Genomic DNA, 15,592 nt, shown 5'->3' with positions numbered 1-15,592 from the left:
GGGTTGGATCCTATCCAAAGTCCTTGGATCCACCAGGGGTCTTAGAACATGTCCTCCTCGGATGAGAGGGGACTATTGTATATTGCTTAAGACTGCACAACTAATATTCAGTGTAGGTGAGGTTTAAATTAGGCCTGCTTCCCTCCAAAGCCCAGTTTTCTACTGCAACATGCCATCCATGCTTGCCCACACTTGTCCAGAACAGTCACCCTAGTGGCATGGGTAGTTCTGTTCTTATTGCTTCACTATGTCTTATTTATTTACTTCCGTGGTTATGGATTTAGAAGAGGCTGCAGAATCGTTGATTCAAGGTTTTTTTTTCCCCTTTGCTTTTAAACGAAAGCTAAGTTGGAATAACAGCTTGGATGTAGTCCTGCTTAGAAGCTGCTCTGCGAGCCTCTCATTCAAGCAACCAACAGTAAACTTGACATTCATTCATTCATTCATTCGTTCATTCATTCATAAGTTGGTTGCTAAGAAAGTGGTTTGAGAGCCCAATTAAAAGCAGTCACTGTTAGGTCACTACTGTATGCTTGATTTACCAGACAAATTAATTGCCCTTAGATTCTAAAGGTGATTTTCAAGTGTCCTTGAGAAGGTCAAAAGATAATGAGTTATGCTGTTTTTGAATAAACAGGAAGTTTCAATATCTGGATAGGATTTTAGAAGTTCAAAACGTGTACTGCCTCTGAGCCTTTCAGTTTTGGCCTTTTTCTTTTTATTCTTAATCTACATGCCCCAACACCTCTTTGTTTATTTTGGTCCGGAATAAGTTTGCAACTCTTTGTTTATACTGCTAAGTGTGGTTGAACTGTCTTCCCCTAGTTGAAGGACACAGCTCTGCTAGGGGCAAAACTGTAAAAAGGTAGAGTTTATTCTTGGCACCGTTGTAATCTGCCTCACTTCCAGCTTCCAGTCTTGGCCCTTTTAATTATTGCCTATGACCTGTATTCAGTGGTGTCCTATTTCCCCCATCTCCTGTCCCAAATCAAATATTTCATACTCAAGGATCCCTAAATTAATAATATACTTTCTAGTAGTTTGGTTTTCCTTTTAATCTACCAGGAAAACCTAGAAAGAGGATCAATAATGATTTCAAAGATATAAAGGACTAACTGTAGTGAAGCAATGCTGTATATGTGTTTAAATCCAATCCCCTGACTCCTTCTGCACCATTGGGAAGACTTTCCCACCAGATGTTAGGGACAGGCATGTGGCAAAATGGGCTAACCATGGGGTTTCATCTCCCTGGCAATAATGATTAGCTAAGAGCTTCTGTGCTTGAGACATTAAGCCCAAAGTCCCCTCTTGGAATCAATATAAGATGGAGGGAGAGAATTGCTCTTTCTGCTGGGGTTGCTAAAACAGATATGTGTAAAAATGAAATTATTGTTGGCCCCATAGAATAGGCTCCTATGCAATGGGAAAAAAGAAAGTCAGCACAAAGAAAGAAGAACCAAGACACGGAGAGAGAGCTCTGCCATTGTGAGTCCTTTCAAGCCAATCTAGCTGTACTTGAAATCAGATGCAACTGTACCACTCAAATGGTGTGTATGGGTGTATTGTACGTTTATGTTATTCACACAATCCCTTCCTTATGTGGAATCATGTATTTCCCACTCAGTGGCAGGGATGGGTATGTGAATCAGGATAGCTAGGCTTTCCAGTTATGGTGAATTGCAAGCCATCCCGCTTTTGGGAGATTGGGTCTTAAACTAGATTGATTCAAGTTTTTGGGAATTTGGAAATGAAGGATTCTAACTGATACATTTTTGAGTGAAACACATTTGGGAGGACAATATTCCTGCTGCCTCTCTCATACCTTAGGGATGTTGCGTTGCTTCTGGTTTCGAATAATAATTCTACGTTGATCTTGCAAGCTGCAGTTATTTGCTGGTAGACAGTTGGATGTGTTTTTCACCAGTTCTTGTTGATATATTCAATATGATTCAATTTGATGGACTTCAGTTTAGTTCGTTTTAATCAATGTGGACTAGGTGCTCCATGAGGTTCTCTTCTAGAAAGAAAGCAGTAGACTGTTTGGATGTCATATTACGGTGCAACAGTTCTTCCACTTCTAGGGGTTTGGAAAGTATGAGCCACCATTTCAAATTTTGTATGGCAATCTACACATCCTTTTAGGTCCATCTGTTGAGCATTGATAAAAATCAATGACTTGCCACTGTTTTGACCTTTGATGCAACTCTGAGGTCTTTAGTAAGCAGCAGATGGGATTGGTGCTTACAAGCTGATACTTGAGAAATTCACTGAAAGGAAAAAGACCATTTACATTTATATTTCTAGTCCTGGGTGGTCATATGACTTTTTCAACATTACTGCCAACACTCCAATTAATGAAAGACTATACAAACATGAGATGAAAGTATGAATCCTCTGGTTCTTGTTTTGAATTTCTATTTATTCTGACTGATTGTGACTATGTATTTATTTATATGTGCGCATGTAAACTCACACAATTCTTTATACAGAATCTATAAATAGTTATATTAACCATCCTACTTAAATATCACACATATTCCAGTAGAAAAAAAGATCACACTGGTGGGGCTGTTATAACTTTCTTTCACTACTCACTTGCTTTTTTATTCTCTCATATGACTTTATTTTTGGCTCCCAGACTGTTGACATGGAGTGTGACTAAGCCTTTGCCCCGAGGACCTTCCATTCTCCTCATCACTGACTTTTACTTTCCATCTGGGAGCTGGGGCCCTCACTGCACCTGTGGCTGCCTCTTGGCTCATCATGCAGTGAGGAGTCCTTGGGGAGGGACCCCAATCATGAAAGTGATCCTGCCCTGTGATGGCTGCTGCTGTGGTAGGCACCAAAACAATGTCCTAGCAGGTCAACTGAGGACTTTCTCATACTTGCTTTTATAAAGCTCAGTCTTAGATGGGACCAAAATCTACAAAATCAGCTAGTTGAAAATGAAAAATGTAAGCACAACCGGTACCTTTTTCTAAAGATTAGTAAATAAAGTTTGGGGGCTTGTTTTCTTCAAACTTAATTGCATTAGGTTAAAACTGTATCATATACAGCAAAACCCAGCATGCTTTCTTTGATTAGCTTGACTGGTCAAGAAAGTCATCTGGAAAAAAATGTGTGAATTTTGTGTATTGATTCAAATTAAAATAACAACTTCATTTTTTGGTGACTGGTTTTAGTTGAATCTTAGTTTTTATGTCATGCGATAGAGTCTTTAGTGATGAGAATTATTTTAGTAGGAAGAGCCTTTAACAAGAGAAAATAGGGTTATAGCATCAATTAGTTAATTTGTCATTAGCTTAAAGATTGAGTTTCTTAGTCTGTTGTCTAGTAAATTGACTATACATGTCAATTATTTTGATTATTTTGATTATAATTATTTGCATATTTATGAGGCAACACAGGAATTAACTTATTTAAAAACCAACTATTTTCTTTTCTCTCAAATGATGTCACTTAAGTTAAAACTTTTTTTTTAATTTAACTTTTCAGTGAGTAATTTTGACTTTATAAAAATATAGGTTTATGTAAAGAAATCTGTCTCTTCAAATGACTAGATCAAGTTGATTGGTGATCATCTATTATGATGCTTGAAGAAAGTAATTGGTGGTTGTGATTCTAATACCAACTCCAATGTGTGTGTTTTTTTTATAACACTAATCAAATCTCCACATCAGCTGGGTGTCCTACAACTCAACTAAATTCTGACAATATGTACCTGGAGATAGTATCAGATCTCACAGATTAGGAGCTCAGTCTAAGGGACTGCCCTCTACCATTAGATGCCAATTATAAGTCCAGGCTGTGACCTGTGTTCCTGATCCATCAGCTATATATCAGAGGTTCCCATGACCCCTCCTTGGATTCGATTGATTTGGTAGAACTTTCACATAACCTAGAGAAATTTTTTTTTTTAATAATTACAAATTTTTTAAGAGAGAAAGAGCACATGTGTGTGCAAGATGGGGGGTGGTGAGGGGTAAAGGGAGAAGGAGAGAGATTCTCAAGTAGACTCCCCACTTAGCATGGAGCCCAAAATGGGGCTCAATCTCACAACCCTGAGATTGTGATCTGAGCCAAAACCAAGAGTCAGATGCCACTCTAGCACCCCAGCACTTAGAGAAGATTTTACCTATTGGTTTTACCACTGGTTTATCATAATAGTATATAACTCAAGGTAGCCAAATGCACAAGTCGTATAGGTCAAGGTGTGTGGGAAGGGGCACAGAGCTTCCATGCCTTCTCCGGGGTACTTCACTCTTTCAACACTTTGACATGTTCATCAACCAGAGGCTCTTTGGGTCCCTGTCCTTCTGGGTTTTTAAATAAGTCTCATTATATAGGCTAGGCCATGGGTGATTAAACTCAATCCCTAGCTCTTCTCCCCTCAAGGGAGTTTAGTGGATGAGACTGAAAATTCCAATCTTCTAAACACATGGTTGTTTCCACTGGCAACCAGCCCCCATCCTTAGGTACTTTCCAAAAGTCACCTCATTAACATAACAAAAGACACCTTTATGGTTCTCATCACAGGAAATTCCAAGGTTTTAGGAGTTTCATGCCAGGAATGGGAACAAAGACCAAATAGATATTTCTTATTATAAGTCATAATATCACAGCTATCAAAATAATGTATCCAATAAATGAATCATATCTACCTGAGGAGCATTTGTGGACATGCACGTACAAACACAAGATAGACTCTAGATGACAAATAAATGTTTCAGTGAGAAATATGAAATAATCCCAGAGGGCTGGAATGACCAGAGATGAGAGATTGGGGCTTGAAGAATTAAATATTCCTGAAATAGGGAAAAGAAAATCCTGTGGGGGAAAAATCATAAAATGAGTTCTTACTCTTCTCACAGAGTAAATAGCATAGCAGTATTGGAAAATTAAAGAAAGAAAAGATTTTGATGAAAGGTCAGAGAAGTGACCTGAGATCTTCGATTGAATCCACATTATTCATTATCTTTTTCTATCTACATACTTAGCTCAATGTTTCTCATTAACTAAATTAACAAGCTATTTGATTAAATCAAAAAGTCAGCAGATGCTCTGATTATTCATGTATCATAAATCACCCCAAAACTTAGTAGTGTAAAACAACAATATGTATTTATAATTTCTGATGGTTTCTGATGCCAGGAATTTGTGAAGGGCTTGATTGGGTGGTTCTGGCTTTGGGTCTCTTATGTGACTGTAGGCGGACTTTGGTGAGAGGGGGAAGAGCAGGGCAGATGGATGTTACAGAAGCTGGAGGGTGGCCAGGCACCTCTTTTCCTGGATTCTCAGAGCCTCTCTGTGTGGTCTACCCACACAGGGGAGTTTGGGCCGCCTCACATCATGGTGGCTCAAGGACAGCCAGACTATAAACATGCCTGCTGAAAGAGGAGAGAATTTTAACAAATCAAAGGCTTTATTGACCATTTTCTACAGTCCAGCCCTGAAAGTCAGCATCACTTCCACCATATAGTCACACTACATCCAGTTTCAAGAGGAGGGAGCATAGACTCCATCTCTTGAGATCAAAGTTCAGTTGTAAGGAAAGGATATGGAATAGAAGATATTGTTTTACCCATTTTGGAAAATATAATCTACCATGACGGGTCATGTGAGTCATTTTGTTTGATTAAGTACTGTGCCTGAGGAGTAAGAAATTAGTAGAAAAACCTTGAATATGTGATGCTTATATTAATTGGCTGAAATGTATAGATAATATACATTCAAAAGAGTGGATAGCATTCATTTATATTCTGATCTAATCACATAAATACTAGTGACCCAAATAGCCCACCTCCTATCCCTAACTCATGGCTCCTGGTGGTCCATAAAAATAATACAACTTTTGGAGATTGGCTCTATTAATAATAGAAATGAAAAGTCATCTTCAAAACACCTCACAGGGTTTTAACATTTTGGTTTCTTATTTATCCTTCACTTTGTTGTTGTTGTTGTTGTTGTTGTTGTTGTTTGTTACATATTTTATTTATTTATTTGAGAGATAGAGCACAAGTGGGGTGGAGTGGCAGGGGGAGAAGCAGGCTCCCCATGAGCATGGAACTAGCTAGATCCCAGGACCCTGAGATCATGACCTGGGCTGAAGGCAGATGCTTAACAGACTGAGCCACCCAAGCGCCCCTTATTTATCCTGCATTTGAATGAAAGCCCAACCTGGTAGTGTTTCACAGCAGCTTCCTTTAGGCTGGATTTAATTGCTGGAGAGGTTTTTTTGCTAATGAGACTGAGCAATCAAAACCATAACCTGCATTCCTGAGACTTGGCCTCATGCATTTTAAAACATAGCTAAGGGTTAAATAGACTTCTGAAACAAAATAGTCTGTTTATTATTGTTGTTGTTATTATCATTATTTCAAACATGAAGCTTTATGGTCCAAAAATATTTAGGTCCTTTCATAAGAAAGGGCACTCCTCCTTGACATTCTCAAACATGAACCAGAAAAGATATTACTGAACATCATCATCTCATCTAAATAGGAAATAAGGTTTTTCTTCATTTGCTAGTGCTATTTGTTTTTCAAGAGAAATATTATCTTATCTTTGCTTTGGGCTTCTTTGCCTTGTTTTCCATTCTTTCAGGATGAAGTGTCCCAGAGAAACATCAGCTACAAATGCATGTGGTTAATTGGCATTCACCCCAGTTTTACAGGGCACTTAGGACTGACTCAGATTACTTCTCTCCATGCTTCCCAACTAAAATTTTCATAAAGATAAAACTTGGGTTTGTTCACTTTCTCTGAGTGCCTTCACCCCTTCCCCAGCAGAGTCCTCCTTCATGAGAGATCATTAGTGCTTCATCAAAGGGGCTGTCCATATAATAAGAACTATTGTTTAAGCAAGAGAGAAGGTCACAGAAGATCCATGGCATTGACTTTGCCTGTTATGAATATCCCCTGAGTATAAGAAGATTATAATTAAATCTTTGGTGTTAATATCCAGAATCTAGTTGGCATCCCTAGTGTTCTGATTTGGAATGAGTATTGCTTGATTTGACATCGAGAATAAAAAACTAGAAAACACAATTTTCTAAGAGGTTCTTTCTTTCTTTTTTTTTTTTTTTAACTGTCAGCATTTCTAATCATCAGGTTAGACAAGACTGTGACAAGCTTAACTATTTATCTAGTAATCCCTTCAAGTATTTCTCCTTATGTCTAGTTGCTATTAAGGCTATGACTAGCAAAAAGTAAGCAAGAAGGTTTGTTTAGTTCTTAAAAAGTTTATGATATAGCACCTTCATTTCTGGATATTAAAAAAAGTACCAAAGCTCTTGAGAATTTCACTTTCAGTTTCTACTTTCTAGCTCCAGGCAATAATTTTTGAGTTTTTATTGATATCCTCAATAAGAATTAAATAAAAAGTCATGCAGGCTTCAATGTAAAATGTAAAATTATGAAACGTGTAGAAAAAAAAAAACAGAAGAAAATCTTTGGGGTCTAGGGTTAGGTGAAAAGTCTTTAGACTTGAGCAAAAGCACGATCCAGAAAAATTGATGTTAAACCTCATCAAAATTAAAAACGTAAGGTCTGCAGAAGACCCTGTGAGGAGGGTGAAAAAAGCAAACTACATATTAGAGGGAAAACCTTTGCAAACCACACATCCAACAAAGGTCTTATATGTAGAATATATGAAGAACTCTCAAAAGTCAGTAATAATGCGAACATTCAATTGGAGAGTGAGAAAAAGACATCAACAGACATTTCACAAAAAAGAACATATAGGCGGTAAATAAACCAGGGAAAGATAGTTAGCATCAATAGCTATTAGGGAAATGAAAATTAAAACTATGATTTATCATTACATGACTGTCAGTGGTTAAAATAAAAATAGTGACCATACCGGATGCTGATGTGAATGCACAGCGAGTGCATCGTTCACAAATTGCTGTTGGGAATGAAAATGGCACAGCTCTGGAAAATAGTTTGGCAATTTCTTTAGAAACTCAGCATGCAGTTACTATACAGCTCAGCCATTACAGCCTTGGGCATTTATTCCAGAAAATGAAAACTAATGTTAGTACCAAAACCTATACATGAATGTTCATAGAAGCTCTATTGGTAATAGCCCCAAACTGGAAATAACCCAAATTCATTCACAAGTAAATAGTTAAGCTATGATACGTCCATACCAGGAATGCTAGATAGCAATAAAACTATTAATGCAGGCAAAAACTGGGACCCATCCTAAGGGAACTAGGCTAAGTTTATAAAACCAAACTCAAATGTTACATAGTATGATCCCATTTACACAGCATTCCTGAAATAACAAAAATTTAGAGATAGAATAGAGATTAATGGTTGATAGAGGTTAGGAATGGGAGAGGGATATGCAGGTGGCTGCTAAGGAGATCTCTGGAGATAGAAGAGTACTGTATCTTGATTTGTGGTGATAGTTACATGAATCTATGCATGTGATAGAATTGCATAGAATAGATACAAAGCCACTGTGCACACACGTACCCACAAATGAGTGCATGAGGGCCCCAAAAATTTGCAAAACTTGACTAAGCTCCCCAGATTTTGTCATTGTCATTTTCCTGCTTGTGATATTGGACTAATGATAGGAAGTTACCATTAAGGGAAACTAGGTGACTGGTACATGAGAACTTCCTATAAAATGTTCCTGCCACTTTCTGTGAATATAGAATTATTTCAAGATAAAAAATTAAATAAAAGTCCTATGTTGGACTCAATTTAAGTCTACCCTTGTATTGTTAATAAGGATATTTGTATTTCTGTTAAGAGCAAAGAATAGAAGCAATCAGTACCCAAACAGAATATATAGGAAGCTAGGAACATGGATAGGGCTGTTGTTGAAATTCATTGGATATTCAGTTAGAAAGTCATGTATGATACGTGTGTTTGCTAAATAATATGTTTCCTTACTCATCTTTTATAAATGCAATTGTATGAGATTGAGAAGGAGAGCAGAGGTAAATGCTACCGAAACACATGGCAAAGCCAGACAACCTGGGCCCAAAGTTCTTTTGGCTCAGTTGTTATAATAGCAATTTCTTCTAGACCTGAGCCCAGAGAAGACAATAATAATAACAATTGCAAGTATGCAAACAGCAATAAATCTGTTTCCCCAAAGGTTTTAATCACATTTAAAAATTGTTCCATTTTGTATTATTCATGTTGGAATTCACTTAGACCTTAAATCAGATGTTTTTTGAAGAAAAGAAAGCATCTTGGGAAGAATATTTTTCAGGTGCCATATTCTCTTACTCTTTTGTATAAACAGCAAATTTTGAAGTCTTTCTATGTCTTGTCAGCAAAGGTAATACAGATCTTCATATATATATATATATTTTAAGATTTTATTTATTCATGAGAGACACAGAGAGAGAGAGAGCGAGGCAGAGACACAGGCAGAGGGAGAGGCAGGCTCCATGCAGGGAGCCCGATGTGAGACTCGATCCCAGGTCTCCAGGATCAGGCCCTGGGCTGAAGGCAGCGCTAAACCACTGAACCACTTAGGCTATATTATATATATATATAATATATATAATTTATATTTTATATATACATTTACACTTATGTGTTTATTTATTTATATTTTATTATATATATATATGTTTCAGATGATTCCAAAGTAAATATGATACCTTATCAAGAACCTTCTATAAACATGTTAAAGTTGTATAATTTTAATTAAAAAGTAAACCACTATGCATTACAAAAATAGGGGACTTCTTTAAAAATTATGGAATATCCCCATGAAGAGTATTGTACTGTGAGCTAAATATGTCATATTTCAATATATTACTATGGATGATCTTTAAGAAATATTGTTAACTAAAATATGCAGAATAGAGAAAAGTATGTAAAGTATACACTAGTTAATAAAAATGGAGGCAAACAAAAATGTGTATTTTCTTACATTTAAAAAAAGCAAAGGAAAATATACACATTTTTAAAATGGTTACTGAGGGGTGGTAGAGAATCTACCTCACTTTGTAGATCTGACACTGAAACCATCTACATATTTCACACAATTTTAAAATAAAATTTAAAAAAGCAACCCCTAAAAATGTAAAGGAAAAGGAAACATATGAACTGAATTATGTGCAGAGCTGGTGACATAACAGAGAAGAACTTTCTAAGTGGCTTTAAAGCATAGTCATCTTACTGTACATCCCAAGTGGGATATAGTTTGAAGACAAATGAGTTGCAAAAAATGTAAGCATTTTTCATATTTTTGAACCATCATAGTTTTTTGAACCATCATATTTTTTATCTTAGTATTAGATTATTAAGAGCAATGATTGGATTTCTGATATTAAATTGTTTTTTAAGATGTGATCATGAATATGTTTGAAAAGAGTCATTATTTTCTGGAGAGACTTGCTAAAATATTTAGAAATGAAATAACATGATGCGTATTTGTTTCAGAATCATCTAAGGGTAGGGATGTGAATAAAAATGTAGCGGAAAGGTGGCTGTGAGTTAGTAATTACTGAAGCTGGCTGATGACTACATGAGATTCCTTATTTTATCCTATTTTTTTCACAAAGTTGAAAAATTTCAAATGTGAAGATTAAAAATATCAAATAAGAGTTGAAAAATTGTAAATAAGAGAAGGTATATTGCTTCCTTCAATACTACAGAAGACGGTCTCCATAGAAATTGTTGGTAAGCCCAGCATAAGTTCAGAAAATTGCAAAAGCAAGTGTTTTTCTTAAATCTTCTCCATCAATGTTCATTATCTTACTTCATTTCAGACTCTAAGGGTATAGAAGTCTAATATAAGATTTTTGAAAGTCATCTTCAATTTTACTAATGTAAGAAAAGCAAATTAGTTATTTTCTTGGACCTGGATGGAAATTTAGCTTGTTAGCAAGTTTTATGGGAGAAAAACCTAGAGAAGCACAGCACGAGCTTCCAGCTCCTACTTCCCTGGGTCTGCTGATGGGACTTTCCATCACTATTATTCTGCTGGAGAGAAAGGATCATAACTCAGCCGTTAGAAGGCCTGGGTTTCAGTGCAGGCTCTAATTTTCCTGACCTTTATATACTTAACAGTAAAATGAGAGACGATACCTATTTCACAATGCATTTGTAAGGCGTAAATGAAAGAAAAAAAAACATTTAAGTGCTAAAGATGGAGGCTGGAAATCACTACATGTTCAATAAACATTAGATATAATATATACTTTATTTTTCCTTTTCCAAAGGAATAATATTCACTGCATATGGTTGTTATTAGCTTCAAGTGAAATAATAATGTATGTAAAAGTAGTTATTATTTATTATTATGTCTATGTTACCACAGGGCCACGGGGTGATGAGACCACCACTCAGTAGACTGCATATCTCATACAGAGTTTCTGAGAAACATGGGGTTCAGAATTTGATGGACTTCCAGAGACCTAAGTGGGTTGACATGCTTACCTGGGTGAGACTGCTGCTGACTTGCAGGCACTCAGATTGTGTTTTTCAGAGTGAGTCTGCCATTGATTTTGTCTGACTTTCAGAATGGAATTGCTGACACTGGGTGCTAAGCTTGAAAGGTGAGGTAAGTTATTGATAGATGAAACATGTGAAACCCTGGTTCTGCTGATTATTTGTTACCAAAGCTACAGAAGGATGAATCATTCTTGAAATTTGTGGGAACTTTTAGATTCTCAACTCTTGTTTTTCACAGATCTACCAATTTACTTAGGAGCTATCTCATCTAAAAGAAATAAATCTTTTACCCCCTGATGCTGAATGCCAAGCTACTGCTCCTAAGAGAAGGGAAGTGAAAAAAAAACAATCCCCTACCAATGTTTATTAGCATGGACCACGATGTTTTAACTCAAGGAGGAAGATTTGAGAAAACTGATTTTCCATTTTGTTTCATCTACCCTCACCACCTGATTGATTAGAGAACTGGAATTTGTTGGTGAGTATAACAACGCCAAATGCTTAGCTAACTTTACTACAATTGCTGTTGATGCAAGTAAATTGATAGTCCTGAGGGGGAAGTGGAGTGGGCACCAATTCAACTATCTGCAAGCATATTGAGAGAGTGATCTATAAAAAAAAAAAAAAAAAAAAGACTCATTATCTCCAAACTTTGTTTCTCAGGTACAGAGGTAGCTATCTATCTATCTATAAATATAAATAAATAAATAAATAAATAAATAAATATTAAATATTTAAATATTTAAAATATATTTTGAAATATATATTTTGATTAAATAATATTTATTAAATATAATATTTAAATATGTATTTATAAATATATAAATAAAAATATATATATACTTTTTGTTTTTTTACTAATTTTTCATTGCATTCACAATTCATTACAATTCACACACAACTCATTACGGTTGTGTTTGTTTTACCTAATGATTTGTCCATTGTGTTGTTTCTAAGCCAGTGAGAAGTGATGAGTCAGTCTCAGGGATACTATGCCACACAAGCCCACAAAACTCAATAAAAGCCACAGGGTCAGCTAGTGACTCTAGTCATAATTTCTTACCGCTGTCTACATATCTTCCCCTTGGCAGAGTAGTATTCATTATCTGCTTAACACAGCCTTCCTAAAACTAGTTCTTTCTTCAGAATGTGTACATCAAACCCTGAGCCTGGAATAAAGATGTTACCTTACAATGGCCTTCCATGGTCCATTTGATGACAGTCTTCATCCCGGTGCCTCAACCTCAGATAGGACTGAGCCAAGATATTTGGGCATACCCGGAGCAAGCTGATAACTGGTAACTCTTAAAATGGATATCCTTTCTTGTATGTTGTTTATTTCTTTTTATTCAACCAGAGTAGGAGTTGGACTGATTTACCTGTCACTAGGTGGAATAAAGGACTTGATAATAAGGCCTCCCTTTAATTAACTTGTTCAATAGACTGACACTCTTTCTCCTTCTGCTATGCATGATGACTAATGTCAACAGTTGGCCAAAGCTCGCAGCTTGTAGGCTGCTCTCTGGTATACAATCAACCCTGGGACCTCCCATCACTCCCACCCAATAGTTACTAAGGTTTAGTCTTGTTGTTTCCAAACATGATGTTGTACAAGTTACGCTTGTTATGGTGATTATGCAATTTAATGAACTTTTATGCAACCTGATGAAATTCAGTGCAAAAGATTGAGATTATTGTTTCTGTGAAATTCAAATTGAACATCTCAGAAAGACTTGATAGAAATGGGGGCCTAAATATTTATAACCAGTTAATGTATGTGAAATAAGGTTTGGGAAAGAAGTTAAAAAAATCTTAAAAAAAAATTCATGCCCACATTGCTTTGCAATTGTCTTAAATTCTTGCCCACTTTGAAGGAAGCCAAACTTAAAATTATAGCTCATACATTATGAATGTGGTATGTGGTTTATACAAGAAAGAAAGAGCAGGGCAATAGACAATAGATCCATATTCAAATAAAAGCTCTTAGTCCTATTGCAAAGACTGGTGTATTTGTATGTTTTAGTTAGAATAAAATTCTAAAATAATTTTTTTTATTTTTTTTTACTTAAAATTGCCTTTTTTTTTTCCCCCCTTTGGATTGGGAAGTACCAACTGCATCAGATGAGGAGGTTCCTATCTGTGTAGGAGTCACTTATTGAGGGGATCCTCAGGTCACAAGTATGTATTTATTTATGTATTTATTTTAAAAATATTTCATTTACTTATTTGAGAGTGAGCAAGCACAAACAGGAGAAGAGGCAGAGGGAGAAGGAGATGCAGACTCGCAGCTGAGCGTGGAGCCTGATGTGGGGCTTGGTCCCAGGGCCCTGAGATCATGACCTGAGCCGAAATCAAGAGTTAGATGCTTAACTGACTGAGCCACCCAGGCACCCTGGTCACAAGTATTTAAATTCTTCTGTCTCATCATCATTATTTTTTTTTTCCTGTATTGCTCCTCTGCTTTTCCAGACACTTTCCCTTAGCATAGTCATTACCCATAGTTCTGACTTAGTTCTGAAAGCAAATCTGCTCAGATACCTGGGTATTCCACTATTCTGAATTGGACATGTCACTGTTGCTCCATCCACCTCTCCTGCCCTTCTAATACGCCATCTGATCCAGATTTTTGCCTTGCCATTGTAACCTCTGTTTACCACCATCAATATTCTAGTTCATCTAATCAATGTCATGAAATGCTTCTCTGCTAGTCCTGGTCTATCTGCTGATTTTTCCATGGAGGTTTTTTCTTTTTAAATTTCTTTAAGATTTTATTTATCTATTTATGAGACACACAGAGAGAGAGAGAGAGGCAGAGACACAGGCAGAGGGAGAAGCAGGCTCCCCAATGGAGCCTGATGCAGGACTCGATCCTAGAACCCTGGGATCATGCCCTGAGCCAAAGGCAGACACTCAACTGCTGAACCACCCAGGCTTCCCTCTGCCATGGAGTTTTAGACTCATGTTTGAATGACCCATCTGAAAATCACAGTGAGGAGTTGAGGAAGAAACTTGTTGCCAGACAATATCTAATTATAGTTATAATAGCAGCATGAATAGAACACTGGTGTTTTTTCTCCCCTACTGCTGTGCTGTCAATATTGCAAGTGGTATTGACCGTAGGTTTGTACAATGAACTGTTGAGCAGTTCCTGCATGCCAGGAATCTTATTGATTATGTCCTATTTAATGCATCAACTTTATGAAGTCAATATTCTTATCCTGTTTTAAAGGAGAAGAGTCTGAGGCAGAGAGTTGAGCGGTTTGCTCAATGTTAGATAGCCACAGGATGATAGTAAGCAACAAAGTGGATTTGAATCCACACCTGTATGTCTATGAAGCCCAGGCTTCTGGCCTCCAAGAAGGTTCTGATTGCTACCAGTTTTGTTAGAGTGTATGTTAAAAATGTTACAATTCAAAGTAAAGGATTAAAACAAATGAGTTGTTCACTCAATTATTCATTCACCCATTTAACACATCTGTTGGGGCCCCATTACTTGCCAGGCACTGTTCTTGATGCTTCTGAAGATACAAAGAAAGAAACAAAGTCAATGCCCATTTAGACCTTGCATTCTGGTGAGAAAGGTTATGAACAAATAAATATAAAATATGTTAATGTCAGGTAATGGTAAGTTACTGAAGTATCGTGGTAGAACTTGAGGAACTAAGAATTTGGTCGAAGAAGCAAAGTGTGAATATATAAAAAGTTAAATGGTTAAAAATGTCAAGTAACCTAAATAAGAGTTGAAGCAAGGCGTCAAAGATTGATTTCTATTAAGCTATCATAGAAAACATGATGGAAGTGTAGAAGGGGGAAAGTTGCTCTGGACTGGAGCGTTCTGGGAAGATTTTGGGGAGAAGACTGAAGAGTAGATAGGATTTGGCTGGGTGGAGGAAGGGCAGCGAAAACAAGTTAATTGTCTCAAGGAGACAACTGAAAGTTCATTTTTCTGCTGATAGCTGCTAAACGTGACAGATTTAAAGAGTGTAAGTTTGGCCCTCATGGCTCTTAACACTAAATCTGAAGCCCCGTTCAATTTCATCAGCCTGACCTCAAAAACATGAGCATAGTGCCTAGAGGTTCATGCATCAATTTCTGAACCTCGACAGATGGATATGCTTTAAAAAAAAGGCAAACAAAACACTGCATTTACCATGCCCTGTAGA

The 15,592-nt window shown here is 36.7% G+C and overlaps 1 long non-coding RNA gene across 1 annotated transcript in view; it reads right to left on the bottom strand.

Annotated features, from left to right (window-relative positions):
• LOC144307106 (uncharacterized) overlaps positions 1 to 15,592 on the bottom strand; it is a 30,857-nt gene that overhangs the window by 13,060 nt on the left and 2,205 nt on the right. Inside the window, exon 2 of the long non-coding RNA XR_013374069.1 lies at positions 1,823 to 2,017. This is a non-coding gene — a long non-coding RNA (uncharacterized LOC144307106). The remainder of the gene's footprint in view (positions 1 to 1,822; positions 2,018 to 15,592) is intronic.

This window comes from Canis aureus, chromosome 38 (assembly GCF_053574225.1).
Source record: "Canis aureus isolate CA01 chromosome 38, VMU_Caureus_v.1.0, whole genome shotgun sequence".
Classification (NCBI taxonomy): domain Eukaryota; kingdom Metazoa; phylum Chordata; class Mammalia; order Carnivora; family Canidae; genus Canis; species Canis aureus.
The sequence above is the reverse complement of the archived record's forward strand: the minus strand, read 5'-3'. Positions and strand labels throughout refer to the sequence as shown.